This window comes from Lonchura striata, chromosome 12, assembly GCF_046129695.1.
Source record: "Lonchura striata isolate bLonStr1 chromosome 12, bLonStr1.mat, whole genome shotgun sequence".
Taxonomy (NCBI): Eukaryota; Metazoa; Chordata; class Aves; order Passeriformes; family Estrildidae; genus Lonchura; species Lonchura striata.
The window spans coordinates 21580774-21607337 of NC_134614.1; the positions used below are offsets into that span (position 1 = coordinate 21580774).

General features: G+C 43.1%; 1 protein-coding gene across 7 annotated transcripts in view; it reads left to right on the forward strand.

Annotated features, from left to right (window-relative positions):
* CHL1 (cell adhesion molecule L1 like) overlaps positions 1-26564 on the forward strand; it is a 140044-nt gene that overhangs the window by 27032 nt on the left and 86448 nt on the right. For 4 of the 7 annotated variants that reach the window (XM_077786188.1, XM_031505903.2, XM_077786194.1 and 1 more), the window contains exon 2: positions 7277-7356. The exons of 1 other annotated variant lie outside the window; for it this stretch is intronic. The gene's annotated coding sequence lies outside the window, so the exon portion shown is untranslated. Of the gene's footprint in view, positions 1-7276; positions 7357-23052; positions 23261-24153; positions 24267-26564 lie in introns of those variants that run through there. 2 more of the 7 variants (XM_077786191.1, XM_077786192.1) reach the window with 2 other exon arrangements.

The window sequence follows — 26564 nt, forward strand, 5'->3', positions numbered from 1 at the left end:
AAAAAAAAATCATCCTTCATTAAAACTATGCTCTAAATCTCTTATGAAAAGGGCAGCAGAAAACTGATAATTTAAAAAATGCTTTTAAACTTCCTTGCCTGTTATTTTCACTCAGTGCCATGGGTTAGGTCCTTGTGATATTTCAGAGTTCATGCTCATGACAGCTTGCATGGGATTGACTTTTGGGTTGTAGAGTTGGAGAAAAAAACATCCTCAGTTCAATTTGCATGCAATTTTTAACCAGGAAATATAAGGAAATGGTTTGTAATGGGGTAAATAAAATATAATTTCAAAAGCCTACGCTGATTTATTTGAGTTGAATACTATTTGCCTTCAAATTGAGAGAAGGTTTAGATGGGATATTGGGAATAAATCCTTCCTTGTGAGGGTGGTGAGGCCCTGGCACAGGTGCCCAGAGCAGCTGGGGCTGCCCCTGGATCCCTGGCAATGCCCAAGGCCAGGCTGGATGGGGCTTGGAGCACCTGGGACAGTGGGAGGTGACCCTGGATGGCAGGGTGGGACTGGATGGGATTTAAGGTCTCTTCCAAAACAAATCTTTTGGGGATTCTGTTTCTCTATGCTGAGAGTTGTTCCAGAGTGCCTGAGGATGACCATGACTTTGGTGTCAATAGCTGAAAAAATGGGTTTTTTAAGATTTTATACCTTCCAAAACACAGAACAAAGTTTTCTGTCGGCTTTCATTCCTGAAACCCCAATATAATGTTAAGATTCCATGGGTCTCCTGGAAAACGGTGGCTATTTCTCAGCTGCTGTGCAAACACTTGGGATGCTGCCTTCCCCACTTGGGGAAATCCTTTTTTCAGCCCACGTGCTGTTGGGTTTGCACATCCTCCGTGGTGAGGAGCTCAGAGCAGGGCTGTAACACAGCTCTGAGCATTAGGAGGTTGTTAAAAACCAGTGCCAGTGCTTCCTGTACCTCGGGGACATGAAGTGCAGAATCATTCTGACTGATAGGTGCTAAGTGCACCAAATTTTACCCCAAAGAGCCGGCAGGCTGCCGCGTGCTGTCGGTTTTGCTCGCTGACTTTTATGGACTATCAGAATTTATTGACCCAGCAGGGGAACGCTGACAGAGGTGATTCTGCCCCACTCCCAGGTTCCCTGAAGGGGCAATAAGAGCACCCGGTGTGCTCTGTAAATTTAAACTCAACTCGTGTGTGTCGTGGCAGGGCATTTAACTGCTGAGCGCTCGCTGACGGTGTGAACATGAAACCTGGGTGATTCTGCACAGACCTTGACATTTCTTTAGGGGAAAAATGGTTCTGCTGTCGCTGGGAAATGACAAGGCTCAGAGAGAGACTGTGCAGCAATGAGCCTTTGCATGGGCGCTGGAGCCAAGGTGATTTTCTCCTGGTAACTATTCTAACAGCTTTTAAAGCCCGACATCCATATGATTAAGTTCAACACCTGAATTATGTACTGGCAAAGAGTTATAACATTTCTTATGCCTGAGCAATTGAGGGCCCAAATCTGGCCCAATAGACTTGATTTACAAAAATGTGTTCACGGCTGCCTTCTTTTACTGGTGCAGTAAATCACAGGAATTGTCAGCCAACATCATGTGGTGGGCCCAGACAGCTGTGATTAGTATTGCAAGGCTCTCCTCATATTCTTCATATTCCAGTAATAAATAAACAGTTATTTGAGCAACTTGTAGCACTGTGCTCGGAGTAATTATGAGCTACCTTATTTTATATGTCCCACAGAGTAGAAACATATTTTTATTACTTTCTTTTTCCTGGTGGGAAAAGTTGAAATATGGGCAAAGCATGTCGACTAAACTAGACTTCTTAATTTTATTCCTGTAAAATTAATATTTACTACTGTTGCTAAAAAGAAAATAATCATATTATTTAAGGAACATAAAAATGCTTGTGCTGACTCTTCTCAGCACATTGCCTCTTTGCTGGGTTGTGTTCAAAATGCACATGGGTAAAATTACATCGGGGATGTTTGTTTCTTTATTAAAGAGTTTCTTTTCTCTGTTGCTTTTCTTTTTCTCAACCCATATTAATTTTATGTACTTGGTGTTAGTCAGAAGACATCACTGTAAATACTCCCCTTAGCACATTTGCATTGCTCTGGGATCCATAAGCTGTAAGGACCTTGACCTTTTGCTGGGAAAGTTTATCCACTTCACCCCATGCTATTTTCCAAGCTGGTTAAGGCATCTTTTTATTGCTTGTCAGAACCTCCTCCTTGCAAACCCTTCAGCTGTTAACAGGCACAAGGGCAGCTCGTGCCTCCCTGGTGGAGCTGATGGGGACAGTGCCCAGCCCTGGGTGCTGGGATTTAGGTCCTCTTAGTAAAATGAGGCAAACCCCAGCTCAGGGAAGAAATTATGATATCTGGCTCCAGATCAGGAGGCTGAAGGATAGCTTTATTAAAACTATATCACATTAATATACTATTTAAATAGATACTATCCTATTCTCCATACTCACTTCTTACTTACCTAACTTAAACTCATGACTCTGCTGAGAGCCCAACAGAGCTGGGTCCATTGGTCACTGACCCCAAACAACTTCACCAGAATCCAGCCCAGCATCACTGCAGGTGAACAATCCCCACACCACATTCCATATGGGGAGAACAAAGGAGCAGAGATAAAGATTGTTTCTTCTTCTTCTTTCTGTCTGTGCTTCTCCTGAGAGACAGAATTATGTCTCTCTGTCCAGAGAATGGGAATGTCACAGGTCCTTTCATCCCTTTGCCACCCACACCTCCCTGAAATAGGATCAGCCTTGGTGTGTGCCCTGAGAGCAGTCAAGGCAGGTTGGATGTACAGAGCAGTGCTGGGGGAGCAGGTTGGCTTCAGGAGCAGCCAGAGCAGTGCCAAAGCTCCATCCTGGCCAGAATTCCTCTCCTTTGATGCCATTCTTCTTTCTCAAGTCCTCCAGGACAAATCTGTGGATTACCTTCCTCTGTTCTTCAGGGATCTGCAGCAGGCACAGCACAAGTAACATTTAAATATTTATTTGTCATTTCCAGAACATTATCTGAGCCTGAGTGGCAGGTTTTGACTTTGTCATTTGTGTCTGTGTTGAGGAGCAATGCACGGATGGAATGTGAAGGTCACATTGCAGCAGGGGCTGCTCATCCCTCTTTGTTTGCTCCTCCTGTGCCAGCCGGAGGTGCAGGAGCCTGGGAAGCTGCTGGTGCCATCTGTGGCATGGCCAGAGGCAGTGGGTGATGCCAGCCCTGCTCCTGCTTCTGCTCAGACACCGAGCAGCCCCAGCAGGACACGGGGATCAGGGGTGTCCCCAGGGCACCTCTGTGCCCTGCTGCCTCTCCCCTTGCTGTGCCACGCAGAGCTCACTGCCAGGCAGGAGTCCTTGTGGGACATCAGAACAATAAAATGCTTCTGCAGGAACCCAGACATGCAGACACTTTGCCCATACCCACCGAGGGAAAGATTCTATTTTCATTTCTTGGCTTTAAAAATCCCAGCAGATTTACCATACCTGGGAACCTCACTTTGATTCAGGCCACAAGGTTTCCAGGACAGTCAGAAATCCCAATCAGGAAGGGATTTTTCCCTTGTACCCAAGGCATGAAAATCCGACAGGCTACGTTTTCACTGCAGACTGGAGACAGGTTTCTCATTAAGACAGACCTGATTTCTCTTATTCCTCAGTGAAATAAACCCCATGGTTGATTTTTAAACTTAAGGAACTTGCTGCTGCCAGAGAGCCCAGCCAGAGCTGGCTGTGCCTTGTTGTTCCACAGGAGGAGTGATGGTCCTTCTCTTTTTCCCCCTTTTTCCTCCTTTTTCCCCCTTTTTCCTCCTTTTCCCCCTTTTCCCCCCGTTTTCCACCTTTTTCCCCCCTTTCTCCCCTTTTTCCCCCTTTTTTGCCTTTTTCCCCCTTTTTCCTCGTTTCCCCCCTTTTTCCCCCCTTTTTTCCCTTTTTCCCCCTTTTTTCCCCTTTCCCCCCTTTTTTCCCTTTTTTCTTCTTTTTTCCCCTTTTCCCTCTTTTTTCCTCTTTTTTTCCCCCTTTTCCCCCCTTTCCCCCCCTTTTCCTCTCTATTCCCCCTTCTCCCCCTTTTTCCCCTTTTTCCCCCCTTTTTTCCTCTTTTATCCCCATTTTTTCCCTTTTTCCTCCCTTTTCCCCCCTTTCCCCCCCTTTTCCCCTCTTTTCCTCCTTTTTTCCCTTTTTCCCCTTTTTTCCCATTTTTTCCCCCTTTTCCCTTTTTTTTCACTTTTCCCTTTCCCCTTCCCTTTTCCCTTCCTTACAGCATCACCCCAGGTGGGAACACCTGGAGCAGAGGCTTCTGAATCTTAATTTTTCCTTCATGTTATAGAAGAGTCTTGGACAAAACACTGGATAAACTATCCTGGGGAATTGCAGCCTCACTGCAGCAGTATTGGATTCATGGATCTCTTTAAGGAAGGCAGTGGAAGCTGTCCCTGCCCATGGAAGGAGGGTTGGAATTAAATGATTTTAAGGTCTGATTCAAGCATTCTGTGCCTCCACGATTCTCTGGCAGGCCCAGAAGCCTGCAGGGAGCCCCTGAGCAGGCTGTGAGCTGAGGCTGCAGCGAGTGCACTGAGCTCAGAAATCAGCTCTGCCCCTGCTCTGCCTTTGTCATGGGAAATATTTCCAGTGGTTTTGGGGAGCAGTGAGTTCTTCTTTCTTAAACTCATCCTGAAACCACAAGAACTGCTATAAATTGGCTGGCTCTAATAAACCCAGTGCTATAAATCAGCTGATTGATACTTGTATAAATCTTGGGTTTTTATCCCCCAAGTTTTCCTACACTTTTCACTGGAAGTATTTTTGATATAAACCCTTCAATCTGAAAACATTTTTTTTTTTTTTTTGCCTGTGTTCTCTCCACTAATAACTTCAGCCCCACAGACCTTCTCTCCAGGAAATGCCATTAAGATTTTCTTTTAGCAAAAGTGACCAGACCTTCAGAAATCCTTTATCAGGCCTGGTTTTTCCTGTTGTGGTTTGCCTCTTGCCTTTTTTTTTTTTTTTTTTTTTCCCGTGGATAGCTGTAATTTAAAGCTTACAAGATCGATAAGTCCAAGATGCACAGCATAAATGGGAGAAGCAGACAAACAGCTGGTAAAGAGAGGAGACAGCTGATAAAAATGAATTCAGCTATAAAGCATTTGAGTTACTGTTCTCTGCTGTGATTTCTGAGAGAGATTAAAAAATAGGAGGGGGGAGAGACGTAAATCATCATTCCCTCCTCCCTTAGAATCTCGGGCTGAAATAGTGTTGGATTTCTTCTTTTTCCTCCCTTGTCTCTAAATAAACAGGTGATTTTTTTTTATTTGGAGGAGAGCTTTGACTCAATTGCAGGAGAATTGGCTTAACACAGAGCTAAGTGGGGGCAGTGTAATGGCAGAAGTCTGGACCTGAGGTAATAACAGCATCTTGTCTTGAACTCCCTGAACCCAGCCCTGTGCTAAACTGAAATCCTGGAAATCGCCTGTTCTGCCCTGGTTTGTGGCAGAAGGATTTTTCCACTCTGCTTTGCGGCCCTGGTGAATCTGTGTGAGGCTGGCCTGGGGTTTGCTCTCTTTTCCAGCCCAGGCATGTCTTGCAGAGCTTGGACCAGGCTGGCACAGCTTGGCTGGGCTGTGCCCAGCTGGCACGGGCTGTGGCTGAGGAGATTTGCATTTGGCATTACAAATTGCAGTCACATTGCTCTGGGGAGGTGGAGGCTCTCTGAAAGGCACCGCAGTGCCAGCAGGAGAGCAAATATTGCTCAGCCAAAGCCTCAATAGAAGTCAAGAAGGATTAAGGTGCAGCTGAAAGTAGAACTGGGGTTCCTAAATCACCACAGAGTTTTAGAAAATGTCTTCTGTTCACAGCAAAACCATAATTTATCCACAGAGGGGTCAAACTCTAAATATATATATGTGCTAGTGAGTTGTGTTTCAGTGAAACTGCAAACTTCTATTGATGGGGAGATTCTTATAAATGTTCTCTGTGTGCCCATGGCCACAGAAACTCCCTGAAAGGCTAAAGATGTGTGTGGCAAGAAGCACTGACATTTTATATGTTTACATCTGAAGTTGGCTCTGCTTACCCCAAAAGATCAGGGACACTTTGCAATATAAATTTGAAACGCTCTGGGAAAGGAAGTCCAGGTGCACGTGGGCACTTTGGGAGGGGGATTGGCCCTGTCCATGGGGAAATAACTCTGTCTGCACCTGGTGAGATGAGAGCAGATAAAGAGATTATCAAGTAGTGACAAGAAAGAAAATAGGTTAGCTGAATTCCTCTTTATCACTACTCCTCCCTCAAGACATCTCTGAATACCTTGTCATTCACATGGAGAAGCTGGTAAGAAAATAATTTTTAAAGGTGACCCACAGAGGTAAAACCAGACCAGAATGGTGCCTGTATGCTTCTTTTGCTCATGGGTGACACAGGAATTGGTCTGGTGCTTGCACTGTGTGGGTTGTAACATTTGGGAGAGCAGGAAAAGTGGGATTAGAGCTCCCAAGTCTTTTCCAGGCTTTTGCTGCTCCCAGCACACTGTGGAGCATCCTGTGACCCAGCTCTAGGTGGGAATACCAAGGTCAGTGGCAGAGGTGTGTCCTGTCCTTGCAGTAAAGATACAGAAATGCAGCTTTTGGTCAATGTGTTTAAAACAGGTAGAATGTTTTGGAAAAAAACAAAAAAAAAAACAAAAAAAAAAAAAAAACCACTTAAGGGATCTGTTTCCTCTTGGATGTGCTTTTCTTCCACGAGCCTTTTTCTGTTTCTTTTCCTTTAAAGAAAAGTAACTATTGAAAATCACTTTGAAACGTGTCTCATGTTAGGAGAGCAATAATGTAGGTGGTGATTGATAAGATTTATTGTTTCTGGGTTTGTGTTATCTTGTGATTCTGAGGAAAGCTGAATCTTATCTGTTTGGTGCTGTATAAACACCTAAGAGACTTCAGAGAGCTTGTAATGTAAGCAGACAAGAAAGGCAAAGGAAGAGAGGGGAAATGCACAGAAAAGTGCCTCTTTCCAGGGCCACAAACCAGGTTTAGAATAAAAATCAGATCTTCTCACTTCAGCCCATTTTTCCCTCTATTCCATGGGGTGTTGCTTCTGTTATTCAAATATGGAAAAACCTTTCCTTTTCCAGGTAAATGAAGGGCAAGGAGAATGAGATCAGACAGAAACTCAGCATACAGGGAAAAAAAAATAAAGCAAAGGAATTGTACTGATAAAGGTGCTGGTTTTAGATAAATTCAACATATAACATGCCATTACACAATTCACAATTCTGTTTTTCTTTCTAGATGCAGTAAAGTTGGGAGAAGGATTCAGATGTAAAACTACAGCCTGACCATGCACTGATGAGGAAACAGCCCATGTACTGGTTAGAAATGCATATTTTTCTTTTCAATTAAATATTTCTGGTTTGGATGTCGATTTGATTTCCCTCTCTATCCGAATCATCACAGTTAAATTCACTGTAACCATTTTGGACCCGTTTGATACCATTTCTGTCTGAAAAAATCTCTCTATAAAAGCACAAAGGTGTGTGTGTATGTGTTGGTGCAGGTAGGCAGGTTCTGGAATGCTTCCCTGTGATTTTAATTCCCTGGAGGGTGTGGACATGCTTTCAGAGCCTGACAGCTCTGAGGTCAGATGGAGCTTGTTTGTCTTCTCTTTTTGCAGCTCAAGCAAACATTCATTTGTTATTGTGTGTGGAGCTGAGCCCTAAGCCAGGCTTTATCCTGTTGTAGCAACTAATTGGTGAGGAAATCGTGATTTTACATTTTAAAAAATCCCCTCAGTTCTGCAGAAAAAGGTGCTGTGATCATTCTACCCTGATTATTTCAAGGTCAGTGTCCCATTCTTCTCTCCAGCAGCTTCTGGTGGCCATCAGGGCAGGGAGGGGCTGGATGGATTTCCTTGGATTCCTAAAAGTAGAAGAGAAATAGTGGAAGAGCTGGGGCTGCCAGCAGCCGTTCAGCAGGGAAAAAAGGCTTTGGAGCCCTGGAGTTATTTATGGCTTGCACTTCTCCAGGACAGTTTGTTTCCAAGGGATTTCAGTGCCCATGGACCCTTCCTGTAGGGAGATGTGCCTGGAGGAAATAATCACACTGGCAAGGGGGTTCTGACTATTTATTTTAACTATTTTTAAATCCTATTCAGAAAAAAAAAAAAAAAAAGAAAAAAAAAGAAAAAAACACAAAAAAACCACAAAAGACTCACCAAAAAAAAAAAAAAACAGAAAAAACCTCCAACCCTCCTGTAATTCTGTTTTCTTTCTGTTTGTGTGTGGCTGCTGAAAAGGGTGTCTTGGCTACCAGTATGTGCATTTCCCATGGACTTTTACTAACAGCTTTGTCTATAATGGGAATTATTTACACCATAACTTCCTTTTAAGCTGACATTTTTTAGCATTTTGTGTTTTGCTTGCTGGCCTTGACTACTGTAGAGAGCAGGTTTCTTACGTATCTGCTGCTGAATTTAATTTTGTGAAATTTGGTGGTCTGTAAAAATCAGAATGATAAAGTTATTGACAAAATGTAGTTTGTTTGAATAACATATTTTAGGATTTTTTTCAAAAATTCTTTTCCTATACCCACTGATAAATGGCTTTATTTCCATTACAGCCAGCAATTGTTCCAAGTAGAAAATAATTTAATAATTTCTGATTAACCCCAGCTAATCAGGCAGGCATTGGGATCCAGCTGCTGTGTAAGTCCAGAACTCCATAAAATCTGGTTATATTTCCATTTATCTCAGTGTGGGAGCAGCTCTGACCTGAAAAGCTGACTTCCTTGTGTGTTTGTGAGTTAGCTGACAAACCTTCCCTCTTTCAAGCCCATCCAGTGGGAAAGGTCACCATGGAAAGCTGGCAGGTTTTGGGGTATGAATCAAAAAGAAGAAATATTTACTCCATTTTTCTTGGGGGACTGTCTTTGTTTCTTCTTCTCCTACCTTTCATCCCCCAAATATTCCCCTGAAGTATTTATTCTGCTTTCTTAAGGGCTAATCTGTGTTGGTTCTCCTTGCACTCCTCCAGAACCTTCTCCTACCTTTTATCCCCCAAGCCTTTTCTCTGGGGGGTGTCCCATGGGCTGAGCTGTTCCATTTCCAGGGAGGAACACTGGAAATGCAGCTCCAGCATTCCAAGTGAACCTTGAGCAGCTTCCTGCATGGAATCACAAAACAATTAAGGTTGGAAAAGACCTTTAGGGCCATCAAATGCAAGTGACTGCTGCAGCACCGCTGAGGCCACCACTCAGCCATGTCCCCGTGTCCCCAAGTGCCACATCCACAGGGTTTTTGAGTTTCAAGGAAGTCCTAAAGTGCTGCAGCCTTTAGAGCTGTGCCTGCAGTGGGGATGTTTGGAATTGGGGTGTTTCTGCCCAGCTCAAAGCACCCACTCCTGTGTTTTTGTGCCGTTTCCTCTCTGACTGAGCCCGTTGCTCAGGGCAGGGATCAGCCCCGTGACCCCCTGGCCCTGCATGACCAGAGGATGAACCCAGGGCCATTCAGAGGGGATTCATCTGTGCTGCCCCACAAATAACTGCATTTACTCACACAGGGGCTTTTTATTTAAATACATTCCCCCTCTTTGTCAGAGAGAGGAATTGCAATTAAGATTTGATTGTGTGATTAACTCCCTCTATTTAGAGCATTACTGGTGAATCTTTTCCTTTCTGAAACCTTTTAAAATCTGAATCTGAAACCTTTTAAAAGATATTTGGCAGTGGGGAAGTTGGTAATCGTTACTTTTCATTTAAAATTCAGGGCATGATATGTGAAGCTGTGTTTATGAGGAGGGTACACGGTCCTGTCATTTTCTACTTGCTTAAAAGCTCCATAAGTGGTTGAGGAAGCTCCCATCCTGAGGAGAAGAAAGGGCTCATTAAAAAGATTAGCTCATAGAGAACAAATTAAACTTCAGTGCCCTGCATAAAGATTATAATAACTGTAATAATAAATGAATTAATAATGCATTAAAGGAAAATTCCTCCAGTCAGCTTGTCACAGGCTTATCCTTGAAAATTGACTTTAGCGAGGTGTGTCACATGAGCTAATGACCTTAACTGATGGATTTGGGTTTTTTCCACACTCCAAAATCCACTCAAACCCATATTTCTGAATTTTTGACAGTTAGTTTGCTGGATAGACGTGTAGTAAGATGGGCCATGTGGTGCTGCAAGTTCACAGAATCACAAAATCACAGAATAATGAGGTTGGAAGAGACCTCTAAAATCATCAACCAACCTATGCCCTAACACCACAACTAGACTATAGCACCAATGCCATGTCCAGTCTTTTTTTAAACTTATCCAGAGATGGTGATTCCACCACCTCCCTAGGAAGACAATTCCAGTATTTTATTATTCTTTCAGTGAATGTTTTTTTTTCCTAATATCCAACCTAAACCTTCCCTGATGTAGCTTGAGACTGTATCCTCTTGTTCTGCCAGTTGGGGAGGAAGCTTTGGTTTTAACCTCAGGTCATCAGAAACCCTGAGCTCTTGGAAGGGATAAAAATTGTCAATCCAGTGCTGGAGGCTGCACAGCTGCACCAGAGGTGAACACCTTGGGCTGATGTGGGATACAGAATTTATATGGAACTGACAGAGAGTAGGTTTAGATCAAATATGAGGAAGAAATTCCTCCCTGTGAGGGTGGGCAGGCCTTGGCACAGGGTACCCAGGGCAGCCCTGGATCCCTGGCAGTGCCCAAGGTTGGACATTGGGCTTGGAGCAGCCTGGGACAGTGGAAGGTGTCCCTGCCATGGCAGGGGTGGAATGAGTTGGGCTTTGAAGTTCTTCCAGTCCAAACCAGCCTGAGATTCCATCTGGGGGGAATTCCATAAATCTGAAGGTTTTGTTCCCACTGTTATAAATGTGGGATCTTGAGGATTTAGGAATTAGTCACCAAATTCAGCACTGAAATAAGAGGCATCCATAGGGGTTGAGTTGAGGAATTGTAGGTGCTGAGGCATCTCTAGGCAGCAGAGAAGTGAGTTTGGGGATTTCTGCTGTCTCCCCTGGGTAAGGGCTGAGTTTCTCATGGTTATTACACTGGGGAAAAATTGAATTAAGGGAATTAATTATCCAGACATGGTAAGCCAAAGCTGGTTGTAAAATGCATCTTTAGGCAGCTGGGTACCTTTAAAATTAATCCATTATTCACTCCTGAAACCCAAACCTGTTCCTCTAAACCCAGGCACTGTTGAAGATGGAGTTCATGTGAGCGAGCCATGAGTTGGCTAAATTTTAGAATCTTGAAATAATTGAGGCCGGAAGGGACTGGGGAGGTTCAAAAAGGAATCTGTGGGTTCCAGAGATCATGGGGAACACTTGCCCTGTTCCTGCAGAATCATGGAGTGGTTTGGGTTTGAAAGACCTCAAAGATCATCTGATTGATATTTTTCACCAGCCCAGATTTCTCAATTTATAATGATTATGCCACACTGGTGCTTTTATGTGTCCTCCTTAGTTACACCTGCACACAGGTATTTGTAGGTGTTGATTTAACACTGAGCTTTGCCTATGAAAGATATGAAAGCAAATTCCTTCTGGGATGCTTTTCCTTTTCTTTTTTTTTTTTTTTTTAATTTGAAAATAATTGAAGATGCATCTCTAGTGCTTTGTTGCTTTTATTGGAAGGGTATTTTTAATAAAAATCTCATTCAGCATAAAAAGGACAACATCAATGGGGCTCTTATCAGTGCTTTGCATCATGTTAATACCAGAGCCAGCAATGAGTAGTGCAGGTATTATACCAGAACAAAGGAAATTATTCCAGGGATTTTATCTGAGAATACTTTGAGTTTGCTTGTCAAGCCATGCAATATGTCCTCTTCTTTGTTTGCTGGCTGGTGTCAGAGCAGCTGAGCAGTTGCTGGAGTTTGCACAGGGATTCTTTTCTCTCCCTGCACTGGTTTGCTTTGGCACATCATTTGATCCACGCCAGGAAAAATAGTGAGATATCAAATAAAAAGTGATGCATTAATACCTGGAACTGTTACAGCTCAGAGCTGTGCTGCCTCTGCACATTTGAAGTGGTCACTGAGCAGTGAATTGTGAATTTTGGAGCAGGGGCAGCCCAGGGCTGGCGGTGGAGAAGGAGAGAAGCACAGCTCTGCCTGCTGGGCTGGATCTGCTCCTCCAGCCTCCACTGCTGCTCTCGGGGAGCACAGGGAGCTGAATGCTGGTTGGAACTCAAAATGTCCCTCAGACATTTTTGGAGGTTCCGGGCCCAGGTCAGAAGCATTTGAGACCCTGGCAGGCAGCTGGACACAGCTGTGATTTTGGGTTTGAACCATGGAACGATTTACCAACCTTGAAGGAAAAACAAGAAGTCACAAAAGTTTAGATATTAGAGTAGAAGTAGTCACAAAGTAGAGGGAAGAATTTCTGAGTGCTGTACAGGGGGTTTTGGTTTTGTACATGGGGGTCAGAGGGTTTAAGATGGATTTGGGATTTGGGCCTGCCCTGTCCTCCCTCTTTCTCCTTCCTCACCTCCATGTTCTTGGTGATGTTGGCACTCCCATATTGGTTTAGAGTAGAAAATCACCATTTAATATAGGTAATAGGCATTGGGGAAAAACTGTAACCATGTAACACGTAATGTACCATATAGAAGATAGAAAAATCACCATTTAATATAGGTAATAGGCATTGGGGAAAACTGTGAACATGTAACACGTAATGTACCATATAAAAGACAGCAGCAGCCCTGGGTGGGAGAGAAGAAGCAGTCGGGGTCAGAGAGGATGTCAGGGTGTGTGTGTGCCTCTGCCTGAGCTGTGAGCAAACCACAGCAGCCCAAGGAGGAAATCTTTGAGATAACTTGCAATAAACTGCCTTGAGACCAACAACAGAGACTGCTGAGCCTTTCTCTCCTCTCTTGGAGGAGAGACTTTTCCACCACACGGAGCCACCCTGACCTAGGGTGGTGTTCAGCAAATGCTGAGGTGTTCTTAAATTCCCAGTAAGGAGGCTGGGCTCATTAGCACTCTCATCAAATGGCTTTCAGTCGCTATCAGTCTGACTTGGATTTGAATTGATGACCTTGAGATAAAAGGCTTTTTATTCTATTACCCATCTCCTGAGCCATCAAGTCTTTAATATGCCGTGTAAAATCAGTTTTCAGATGGTATTTCTTTTATATAATATCGTCATTTGTTACTAATGATGTCTGATTTTGGGTGTTACAAGCTATAATTGTGCACAATAGTACTTTTGTTATTCCTATTATTTCAGATTTATCTGCTGTATTACCAGCTACTTGTAGACACAGAGAAAATAGATTGGTAATAGAGTGTAATCCAGTTTTATATAAACGAGTTAATAAAATCACATAAAAATACAAAGTTAGGTTCAGCATCAGCAAAGCTCATCTGTTACTTCAGTAAATTGAAGTATAAAATTCTGCTTTGATGCTGAAGTTTTGTTTTACTGCAAGATACTACATGGGACCACCAAATGTATGGAAAATTAAGGAAAAAATTAGTAAGAATATGTAATACAAACATAACAGTGAAGGGAGTTTATTGCATGCCACCCTTTTCCTCCTGAAGGCTTTTCCCTGAGGATAATCTGGAGAAGATCATGTCAAAAATCCAATGTACAAAGGAGGGTCAGAAGCGTAACAGGGGAGCTTTTCCTATTTTGGTTTTATGTCACCGTGTTTGTTTGGAAAAGATAAAACTGGGAGCACTGGGATAAAAAGCTGCCTTTAGGGAGAGATGCTTTGGGAACTCTCATGTATGGACAACCTCTTGTCCATAGTTGCTCTGTCTTGAAGGTGTCCAATATGAATTTGAAAAGGAAAATATTACAAGGCTGGTGCTGCAGCAGTTTGTTGTGCCAAATTAAATGGTTTTCTTCCAGAGGAGATAATGACATTTCTATAAAACATTATTTATTGGGTTTTGACACTAAAGAGTAAGGGGTAGAATGCAAATCTGACAGAAATTTGAAGGGGTCAACCAGCTGAGCCCTCTGGAGCCCAGTGCACCCCCTGCCTCCAGCAGAGGTGGTCCTGCCAAGGTCAATGTAAAAGCTCCCAGCAATGGGTCACAGCAGCTTTCTTGGAGATAATGTATGAAAATGATCAATTGTAAAGCTTAGATAGCTTTCCATACTATCCACCCTCAATTTCCCTCTCAGTGGATTAAGGCAGCCACTGGTGGTGCTCCCAAAGCACAGCTGATTGGAGCCTTCCTAATTAAAGCTTGCCATGTGTTGGAATATTGCTGCCACGTCCCTTTTCCAGACTTCTCTTCATGGAGTGAGCAAAGCTTCTCCTTTCCAGGTCACATTTTCTGAATCTCACTTGGATAAATACCTCCTGTGTCCTGTGGTTAACATCTGGTCATATTCCCCCAAACACCACTTGTGTCTGGCAGCAGCCTCTCCTTCCTGACTCACGCTTGGGTTTATCCTTTCCAACTTTGTTCCCACTGCCTGTCTGAAAAAAACAATATTTAAAGTTTGCCCTTGATTATTCCCAAAATAAATAGGGAATATTTTATGAAATATATATTAATAAAATTATACATATATGAAATTATTATTTTTATTATAATTTAAAAATATTTTTATTAAATTATCTTCATCATTTCAGGTTGTTTTTCACCATAAGTGTTGTCCTGTAGGGTCCCGGTGAATCCCTCACACTGTGTATGACTAATGAAAATATGGGGCCAAGTCAAAAAACTGTGCAGGTGTGCTGGTGAGGGCCCTCAGTCTGGAAGTGGACAGACAAAAAATAATCTTTGAGTGTGTTTATTGTCAGTGTAAACTCACAAGTTGTTGACTGGACCTTGCTGTGACAAACATCTTCTGTTTGTCTATTCAAAATGTATTCAGAATCTAATTCCCTCCTGTGATAGGGTAATTATCCTGATTTAAAAAAAAGGAAAGGTTGGGTTGACACGATTAGAACTTCACATCTTGGCAGTTTCTTCTCACTCTGTATTCCTGGAGGCACTTATAATTTAATTGTTTATTCCTGGATCTTCCAGTTATCTGAATTTAGGTTTATGGAGACTTCCTTTTTCCCATTTGTAAAAAGAGCTGCTCTGTTTGACCATCTCTTGTCCCCAGTCATTCCCAGAGAATGCTGAAAACTAATTCCTGGTAGTTTAAAGAAAACTTCAGCAGACTCAGAAGGATTTCAAAATAAAAGGAATTTAATCCTGAATGACTTAACCACCTGTGTTTTACCCATGCAGTTCTCAGCTCTGCTCAGACTGTGGTCCAAGCTCCAAGTTAAAATTAATTCTCTTGAGGATCTGGTCACTGTAGAACATATTTTTGTGGAGAAAGAGGTTAAAAAAGATGTAGAAAATGCCAGCCTTTTGTGCTTTGCAGTTCTTTTCCAGGTAGATAATGGACTAATGTTACTCTTTACAATCCCTTTTTGCAGGCAAGGTAGGAAGAAAGGATCTTATCACCAAAAGTAAAAGGTTCTTTTGTAAGTGACCATCTTTTTAATCTTTTTTTTTTTAATTAATCATGGTTAATTCAACTACTGAGAGGTTAGAAAAGCTCATTAGGATTTATATGAACGATTTCTTATTGCTTAATTAGTCTTCATTAGTTGGATTGGAAGATCTGAAGGTGCACATTTCTGCATTACTCACCCAAGCCACAATATGCAGGCAGCTTTGTTATTATTTTTATTATAAGGGCACTGCAGGTGTGGGGATATGTTCTTTTATGTGCCTTTTCTTGCTGTCCTGGTGTCTGATCCTTGCTCAGGCCCAGGTCAGCCCCTCTGAGCCCAGTTTAACAGCAGCAGGAGGAGGAAGAGTTGGTTTTGGGCAGATCAAGCATCCAACACAGAGGATTTAGAGGGGTGGGAATGGTTAAAGTGGAAATCTCACCCATCCTGGGATTTTTAGAGTTTGGCACCACTGCACTGTTTCCCATGAGGATGGCAAAAGGCATATTGGAATAATAAATAAAGGGTAAATCAGCTAAATGCATTAAAACAGAGTGATAAACCACATATTCTGAGATCCTCTCAAAGAAATTGCAGTGTGTTTTTTTGATATGCTTCAACAGTTTATTCCAAGTCCTGCCCCTGCAGGTTTGGAACATTAATGTATTTCATTCTGCTGTGAAGAATATTCCTCTTTTCTGCAATGCCACCTTCCACTTAGGGATTTCTGAGACAGATGTGATATTGAAGTACCTTCAGTCCTGTGCTTTGGAATAAAGGAAATATTTTAAAAGCAAAAAACAGCACAGTACCCTTCATAAAATGGAAATATAAATTCATTTTCTGAAAGTGACTGAGCTACTATTATTTTCTAGAAGAGCATAAGAAAATGCCAGAGAATGGAAAGTGATTTAAAATGTTAGAATTAATAGAAAAAAGTAGATGAGCAAATGCTGTGTATACAGATTTGCATGCAGTGATGGAAGGAGGATTACAGAATTAATTTACCAATGGCATTTATTTTGGAAGCCATTTCAGATAAATAACAGCCCTAACGAAGTCAGTGGGGCAAACCCAGAAATGTCAGTTGAAGAATAGAAAAAAAACGAACCCAAAAAATTAGTGTTAATTGTTTTCCGTATCAAGTAGAATCTTAAATTAGTGAATAACAGGAAGATGATCAGTGTAGGAATTAGAATTGTAATTTTCTTTGGAGTTGTGGTAACTTGGAAAGCCCCAAAAAGCGACCGTGTGCAGATGGGATTTGGGGGAATATTACCAGATGTTAACCACAGGACACAGGATTCCTGATCCAGATGGAATTCCTGATCCAGAAGGGAGTCCTGATCCTTGTGGGATTCCTGATCTGGGTGGGAATCCTGATCCTTGTGGGATTCCTGATCCATGTGGGATTCCCGATTCTTGTGGGATTGCAGATCTAGGAGGGATTCCTGATCCAGGTGGGATTCGTGATTTGGGTGGGATTCCTGATCCGGGAGGGATTCCTGATCCGGGTGGGATTCCTAATCCATGTGGGATTCCTGATCCAGGTGGTATCCCTGATCTGGATGGGATTCCTGATCCATGTGGGATTCCCTGAGCTGAGCTTTCTCCAGAAAGAATATCCCAACCGTGCATCTCCAGCTGGGGCAGAGGTGGCCCAGTAAAGTTAATAATGGGAGGTAAAAGTTCATAATTACCCTGGAGCACAAAATTGTCACTCTTGTGTTAAGGATGCATTAATAAGGTGACAAAAAGCATCTTAGGTTCTCAGAAGGTAAAATATATCAGTTTATTAGATACCACACATCTTTTATAGACAGTTCTGACAGAGCTGGGTCTGATTGCTCCTTAATCAACACCTCTCATACCACTGGTTAATTAGGAACAACACTTTTCTTGTAAACATCTTACAAATTTAAAACACTAGTTGAAAAATTTTTTTAATATTTTCTCAGAGTTTTCTTAAGCTCCCCCAGAACAAGGCTTGGAAAAGTTTATCTGACTTTCTCTCTTTGAGTATTTCACACAAAAAAAAAACAGGGAAAGCAATTCTCTCCAGGTAATTAAAAATGGAACCTTTCTGGCAAAACAAGGTATTGTGTAACCCGTGAACCTCAGAGGCTGTCGTGGTTTCCCACTGCCTGACACCCCCAGTCCCTGCACGGGGATGATGCATTGGCCATTCCCTGCCTGCCCTGGGGACGTGCCAGCTCTGGCAGCACCAGCCCTGCCCCTCCGTGCCCATCTCTCCTGCCTGTGCCAAGTGCTCAGCGTGGTGACAAGGAGACCCTCGCACAAGTTGTGATTGCTGGAGCTCCTTAGGGATGCCTGGGATGGATCCCTGCTTTCTGTGCCACAGAGTGTGGCAAGCACATTTCTCTCCCTCTCAGGATTTTTCATAGAGGAGCACAGAGGAAAGAAAGAGAAAACAATTTTTATTTCTGTTCCTTGTTTTTCCCATGTGGAATGTGTTTGGAGAATTGTTTACCTGGGGTGATGGCTTGGTTGGATTCTGGTGAGGATTGTTTGAGCTGGTGGCCAATCCAACCCACCTGGGGCTGGGCTCTCAGAGAGGGTCACCAGTTGTGTTAGAGTCAGAGAAAGTAGTATGTAGTTTTAGTATCCTCCTTTTATATAGCATATTAATATATTTTAGCATAGATATAATAAACAAATAATTCAGCCTTCTGAATTGAGTCAGACATCAGCATTTCTTCCCATTGGGTTCACCTGCATTTACAAAACTAGCGTGGGCTGAGGAGACTCCCAGGATTGTCCCCTGCCTGCCCAAATCAACACCTGGCAGCAGCAGGAGGTTTGGAAGTCACTGCAGCTCCTGTTTCCAAAAGCTGCTGTCTCCTTATGGAACACCTCACCGAGACTGGCCTGACAGAGATGTGACAAATGACCTGGGGGTTTTCTTTAAATGCTGCCGAGCTAATGACATGTTCCCTCCAAACCCTTCCTGTCAGGCCACATCATAAATTGCTGCAGCAGAAGTTATTCCTGAGCAGCTCTAAGATGGATGGATCGTTGTTCAGTTGTACTGACAGCCTGTGGGTTTTAATCTGTTTATTTGGCTGTGCCATCTCCTGTGGCTGCCTGGAAATAGGATTTCCATCTCTTGGAGAATTCTCACTTTACATATTTCCTCACTACTCCATTTGAAAAAAAAAAAAATCAATTTCTTCTTAACACTTCCATGCCAATCTTGGCATTTTTTTTTAATCCTGCCTAGAACAAAATCATTGGTTGTGTGTGAGCATGGCAAAGCAGGATATTGAGTTATTGCTTAGTGGCCTGATACACCTTTTCCCCTCAGTGCAGTTGTTCTTCTATCCCTGCACAAGGGTAAGGACAGGACAGGGACTATTCAGTGCCTGGAATGGTTTGGATGGAATTTATTTTCATTAGCAGGAAGGGCAAAGCCAATTGCCACAGGAATTCATTACAAGGGAATTATTTCCATATATACATTTAGGAAGAGGCAGCCTGAAGTGCTGTTGCCTCATTAAATTCAAGGACTGGGGTCCTGTTATGGCTCTCCCAGATTTATCGGCCACAGCTTTCCCAAAGGCTCCTTTTCCTGGAATCTTCTGGTTCCCAGGGGAATCCTGGGTGGGTCCCTGCATGGACTGAGGGCTGGAGCTGTGGGATTGGTATTGTAAATGCAGGTGAACCCAATGGGAAGAAATGACAATGTTTGACTCAATTCAGAAGGCTGAATTATTTCATATTATAACTATGCTGAAATAGATTAATATGATATATAAAAGGAGGATACTAAAACTACATACTACTTTCTCTGACTCTAACACAACTGGTGACCCTCTCTGAGAGTCCAGCCCCAGGTGGGTTGGATTGGATTGGATTGGATTGGATTGGTTTGGATTGGATTGGATTGGATTGGATTGGATTGGATTGGATTGGATTGGGTTGGATTGGATTGTGTTGGGTTGGATTTGCCATCAGCTCAAACAATCCTCACCAGAATCCAACCAAGCCATCGCCCCAGGTAAACCATTCTCCAAACACATTCCACATGGCAAAAACAAGGAGCAGAAATAGAATTTTTTTTCTCTTTCATTTCTCTCTGTGCTCCTCTATGAAAAATCCTGAGAGGGAGAGAAACGTGCTTGCCACAGACTGGGGCTGCTGGAAGCGGGGAGCCACCAGGATGGGCAGGATTTTCCCTGGGAAGAGGCTGTGAGGAACGTCCAGGGCTCCTTCTGGCGTTGGCTGGAGCTGCCCACAAGGTCTGTGTCACCACAGCACAATGGGGACAGGGCTGAGGGGACACCACTAACGAGGGACTCAGCCAGGAGACAAAGGGACACTGTGCCCAGCATCCCTCATTTGGGAATTAATGAACGGCTATGAAACCTCTTCCACTGGTCAAAGAGAGCTCTCCACTGAGTTCTTGCTGCTTAATGATTTCATTTCGGGTTTGAGGGGTTCTTTGTTGCCGGGCAGTGGTTCTGGGACAACTGGTTTTGGGGGAGAGACTGATATTTTCAAGGAAAACTTCATGCCTGTGTTTGAGAAATGCTTATTTTTCTTAATTCTTTCATGAAATCCTGCAGATTAATGATGCGAAAAAAAGCTTTTTGATCATCTGTTGAGCTGCCGTGCCCCTACAGGGTGGTTGTTTTCATTAACCAATTCAGATTTACAGTTCTTCAATGCAGATTTATGTTAAAAAGTTAATAATAACCCTAGAGCACAAAATAACAGGGAAAGCAATCCTCTCCAGGTAATTAAAAATGGAGCTTTTCTGACAAAACAAGGTATTCTGCAGCCTGTGTACCTAAAAGGCTGTTTTGGTTTCCTACTGCCTGACATCCCCTGCACGGAGCAGAGCTGGTGCCTGCTCTGCCTTCCCCAGCAGGCAGGAGATACTCCAGGGTTACTCACAGCCCGTGTTCTGCACAGCCTGCCTGAGCTGCCAGCAAATGCTCCAAGATTTGCCAGTCAGCTGCACTCAAACAGAATTTGAAAAATGTCTTTTTTCTCAGTGGAAGCACCAGCTGGAGTTTCTTTCTTTTGCAGCTCCCCTGTTTGCCAGTGGTGGAGGGGTTTGGAGAGCTGGGACAGGCTGCACAAGTGTCAAAAGCCTCATTTTATCAACAAGCTGTCCCAGAAAAGAGCATTTCCTTTTTTTGCCCTTTGCCAAAGGAAAAAAAAATCCCTACAATTCTCATTAATCCAGTCCATTTCAACATTATAACCTTTATACCCCAAAGTGTGCAGTTTTTGCCAAACCTCTGCTCATCACACATGATTTTCATTTCTCCGAAATGAAAATTTCAGAGAAATGAAAATGGGTTATATTTGAGTTTTTATCTTCAAGAATGTTGGTGACTTCTGGGAAAATGATGTTTTTGGGGTTTCCCAACACCTCTGGGTGCTGTGTCCTGTCCCCAGGGCTGGGTGAGGACGGGTCAGTCCCTGGGGCTGAGTGCTGCTGGGGCAGAGATTGGACAATTCATCATTTTCAGTAAAACTCTGAAAGCCCAGCCTGGAACCGAGTAAATGATCATTTCACCCTGAAAATCCTAACAAGGCATTTTTACTTTTAAAACCAGCATTTTGGGAAGGAGTGGCTCTACCAAATCTCTCTGTGCTTTAGCCTTTTGGTGTTCCACCACAACAACCAAAATCACAAAGCACTGGCAAAAAATTCTGCTCGTCCATTGCTTTGCAATGAAGAGCAGCTCTTGATGCCACTCATGAAAGGATTTCTTCAGCCAAGGGGCTGGAACATGGACATTTGTCTCCTCAGGGCTGCTGATGCTTTTGACAGATTTTTTTTGGAGCTCCCATCATGAAGCCTTTGACTCCCTGAGCATTGCTGGCAATGGCCAGCCCTGAAACTTTGTTTTCCCTCCTTGCAGGAATTATTAAAGTGAAGGTTGCCTGGTGTTAGGATTAACCTGAGCTTGGGTTTCTCGTGGCACTGGTTCTGTTCAAAGTCATTTCCCACTTGTAGAAGAGGTGGGGTGGATGCTGCTGATGGAGGAGGATTGTGCCACAAGGCAGCAAAGGAGTGTGTGCCACCTTTTTGGGGAGAAATACATCAGGAAAGGATCAGCGTGAAAAAGGAATTGGGTATTTTCTGTGTGTGTGAAAGGGTAAGGGAGTGTTTTGCTGTAGAGGGGTAGAACTGCCAAGAACAGGGATTTTCAGTCTTGAAATATCTAATTAGTATCACTTATTCTTCACCATATTGTGAGTTAAGTGTTCTTTACAGATCACAGATGTGTATTTACATGTAGAAAAAATAAATCTTGTGTCCCAGGTGCTCAGGTAGGAGCTCTGACATCAGAGCACAGGCTGGCACCCTGATCCTTAGGGACAAGGCTGCTGCTCATCCCTGCTCCATTACTGGGGGTTCCTTCAGGAATCTTATTTTGGTATTCATCTCTCCAGACTCCCATCATACCTCATTTCATTGAGAAGTGGAACATAAGGCATTAGCTTAATTAGTGATTGTTAATTTGTGACTGTTTCTGTGCAGGAGGTTGTGCAGTTCCCTGCTGAGTTGTCCAAAATTAGTGACCTGGATGCACTGGATATTATTTACTTGTTTTACAGCAAGATATGGGAGAAAATCTCTTTTGTTTCTCTTCCCTTGGGTTTGGATGAATCATCAGATTTCTCAGACTCAGTTGGGTTGGGGGTTTTTTTGTCTCCAAGTTTGCCACTTTTACCCATCTGCAATCCATTGAAAAGATGGATAAAAGAACTTCCAGGCTTTTATCTCACCAGGAAGTTGCAGAGAAGCAGCAGCTTGGTGACGTAGCAAAGGCAGGTGCACACTGATTTCTGCTAGAAAATTCAGAACAATCAAAAATAATTTACTATTTGGAGATGTAATTGATGAAAAAGGTGCTGTACATCATAAATTGGTGTAGGGTCTTGGGTGAATCCTGAGATCCTCCTGGAAAGAACCTGGTTCAGTGTGGAAAAATGAAGATGTAGGAAATATTTCATGATGATCTAAGAGAAATTTTGTGAAAGGCCTTCATAGCCTAGGATGGACTTGTTGGAAGTGATCTTACTTGAGTGTTAATTGTTTACACACTAATTACTCAGAGTTTCACGGTGTTTTCAGTAATTTGGCCACATAAAATTTATTGACAAACTGATCTTAACAGAACCCCCCAGAAAATGAAGGCAGGTGTAGGGAATATGATGCTGATAATTGCAAAACAAACCACAAAAACCAAACCAAACAAAAATATTTGGAAAAGTTTCAGATAACTCTGAGAGTCAGAGACAGAAATCAGCAGAGTTAAGGAATTAATTGCAAAAAATATTTTAAATATCATTAGCTCAGCTATAACAGAAGATAGAATTTATGTCTTTCTTGGCCAAGTTGAGCTGACTCTCTTTAAAGAGGAATTAATTGAGATAGGGCAGAAGGACAAACTCAGATATTTTAGGATCACCCTTTGCAAGTGCCACATACAGGAAAATCTGGTGCTAAACACTTTTCCCCTATAAAAGAGGTTCTGCTGCCATCTGATCCATATTCCCAGCTCCGGGATGTATCACCCTGCACATTGCAAAACTCGGGATTAAGAAATGTGCCTTGAAAATGTGCCAGCCCAGCTCCTTAAAAGGCTCCCAGAAAAGATGAGTCACTGCTTAAATGGCCACTCAGTGCATCTGCAGAGCATTTCAGACTAAATTCCCAGCAATTGTCAGGGTTCCTTGGGAAAGCTGCTCTGGAAACCTTGGAGGAACGGAGGTGGCATCAACCCAGGAGGAGCATGAGGGGACAAGAGAGGTCCCAAAGCCATCCAGAGCAGTGAGGAGGAGAAGCACAGAGGATAACCGAGGAAGGTCTGGAATTCCTGAGCTGGTCTGGGGGTCTCTTGGCTGGTTGGTGGCACCAGAAAGGGGCAGATGTGAGATATTGTCTGGTTCAGGGTGTGCAGGGCAGGTTTTGGGAGTTGTGGTGGTGTCAGAGATGTTTGTGACATGTCCCCACAAGACTGAGTTGGTGTTTTTTGAGTTTTGTCTGTCCCCCCACCTTCTCTTGGTCTCTTTGCAGTTGTGCAGCTCAGAGCCTTGGTTATTGCTCATCTCAGTGTAAGGTCAGGATTTTTGCCTACAAAGCCAGGATTTCTGAATTCCGGCCTTAGCCCAGACGTCTTGTGGGTTTTGTTGTTGCTGTTGTGAATTTTTTCCTTTTTCTTCTATCTTTTTACAAACCCTGCTTTCTCAATCTCTCAGCTGTGCCTGGTGTTCCCTCAGGGCTGATGGGCAGAGCTGAGACATCTGAGTTTATTCTCAAGTGCCTGGTACCTTCTGCTTCTTAAAACACATCTAAAACAACCTTTACTGGAACCATTCCTTTTACCTTTTCTGTCTTCTGGCTCAGAGAGGAATGAGATTCTTTTAGCCATGTTTGCTGACCAGATGCACCAGGATTCCTTTGCTGAGTGTGTTTCTGATGCATTTGAGCTTTGAAAAACTCAGATTCAGGTGCTTTGTGGAGACCTGGCAGAAAACTCTGGCTTTCTCTGCCGAAAATCAGATTCTCTCCAGCACTGCTTGGATTTTCAGAGTGTCCTACCACAGCCATGTGGAAGGTTGAAATTCCCAGCTGGCACAAGGAGGTGCAGAGTCCGGGCTAATGAGCTCCAGATTTGGCTGCCCTGGGATGTGTCAGTTTTTTTTTTTAACTGGCAGAGATTTTTTCTTTTCTTTTTGGCTCCTTCTGAAGGAAAGCAGCTTCTTTCTGTCTTTGTAATAAATGGGGAGAGCTGCACATCAAGGCAGTGCCCTTCCAGATTGTGAAGATTTACCCAAACTCTGCTGGAGTTTCCTGCAATTCCTTCTGGAGGTGAGAGTCAAACTCTGCTGGAATCTCTTTGATGTTACTTTAGTGGTGATTCTACCTTTGGAGAGAAAGCAAATGTCAATTATTTTTTTCAGACAGGGATCATTGTAGAGATAAAAGTTTCTGATTTTAATCAGGAAAAAAACAGTGATAGGATACTTCAGGCTGAAAGAGAAGAGGGTTAATGGGGTGTTGGGCAGGAATTGTTCCCTGGGAGGGTGGATAGCCCTGGCACAGGTGCCCAGAGCAGCTGTGGCTGCCCCTGGATCCCTGGCAGTGCCCAAGGCCAGGCTGGACACTGGGGCTGGAGCACCTGGGACAGTGGAAGTGTCCCTGCCATGGCAGGGGTGGCACTGGGTGGGATTTAAGGTCCTTTCAAACTCAAACTATTCAGGATTCTGTGCCACATTTAATAGGACTCTGTCCTAGCTTTTGTCAAGAATGAAAACTCAGACTAAAAGAACATGAATAAGATATATATTTTTAAAATATTTTCTATATTCTTTTTTTATAGCTTGTTGATTTTTTTGTTTCTTTTCTGTTTCTTCTCCAGTGTTATTTTTTCTCCTTTTTACTTCTTTTTTGTTCTCCTTTCTTCCCCCCCACACCTTTATTTTGCTGCAAAGTCACAGGTTTCCCTAATCTGTGAGGTACACACCAGAATTTTCAATTAATTTACTTTTCTCCTTTGACAACTGCCTTTTTTGCCACTCCAAGTTTTTCTCTTCCTCCTCCCTCCAAGCTTTGCTCCACCAGAACTTCCCAGCTCATCCAGAGCACCTCTGCTTTATAATTACTTTACATTTCTTTATGGCTTCTCTTTAGGCAGGGGAATTGCATAAGTTAATGTGAATAATACTAATTATTTTGGATCTGTCACTGCACGACTGATGATGAATAATGCAGATACTGCTCTGCTGCTGGATGCAGTTGTTGGGGATTTTTGCCTTTTTCTCCTCATCACCTGCCTTGAAGTATTGTGACATTGGATGACATAGATAAACCTGGGTTCTGTAATTAAGGTTTATTTTAATGAGCCTGGAAAATTCTCAGTTTTGCATGTCCTCGTGGTTTAAATGTGGTTTAATCAGTCCTCCAGTTTTCCTTTCTGCTCAGTCCTCTGCTGACATTTCTCCAAAGAAATAACAGGATAAATATTCACAGGAATATCAGGAGGATAAAACTCCAGAATGTCCCACATTGGCATGTTTAGGTTTTCATATTAATGACAATAATTTTGTGCATTAGATCAATGAATTTTTCCCATTTATCTGTGGAAGGCCTGGCAAATACCACTGAGGGGGAAATTTTAGTGCCTATGGATTTGACTTTTCTAATAGAATTCACCTTATTTTCCATGAGCTTTGGGGTGATTGGGATTTTTTTCCACTCCTGCTTCCATAAAAGAAGCTTTAGTCCTCCTTGTACAGGCTTTTTCAGCTGCAAAAAAAATGAAATTTGATGAAAGCATGGGTTCCTCACTCCCTCACTGCACACTCTGCCCAGAATCCATAGAATAAGTACAGGAAAAGCTCTTCTTAGGTGGGATCTTATTTTCCCCCACAGTTTGCCAGAAGAGCTGCTGGTTGCAGGGCTAAAGTAATTTCTGAGTGGTGGGTGGGGAATTTGTGAATATTCAGCTCATCTGTCTGAGCTGACACTGAGCTCTGAGAGCGCTGTCCATAACTGTCCAAACTGATATTTTCAGACTGGACTTGATCCCCTTCAGGCACCAAAATTTAAGAATTTTTTCCCATCCCCTCCCTATTTTTCCCCCTCCCTGTGGCTGTTTAATATTAAAATTCTGCATCCTGTGGTGGGGAAGTCAGCAGGGATGCTCCAGCTCCGAGGGGATGTTAATTATCAGCAGTGCAGGGTCCCAAACCCCTTCCAGGAGCAGCATTTTGGGTGGGTTAAAGCTGCCCAGATTTGCTCTGGCAGGGTGGAAAGCTCAGCCTCATCCTCAGAGCTGATTCCTGGAAAAGGAGGCTGAGGGAATCCAGCTCTTTCCCAGGAGGGAAGGTTGGAAGGATGCTCCTGCAGCTCCAGAAAGGTGATTTTATTCTGCCTTAGGCTTGGAAACAAATCTGAGTGTATCTCTGGTTCAGCCATCTTTCTCAGAGTGTTTGGGAGTAGGAATGGTGCATTTCCAGCTGTAGTTTTCTTCCTCACTAGCAGGTGAAAAGGCTGTTTTCAGCTAGGAAAAAAAAAATAGCTGTTTTTTGATCCTTCCTATAGGAGAATCCTTTGAAATTTAGCAACTCAACTTCCCAAAGTCACAATTCCCACTCAGGGATGATG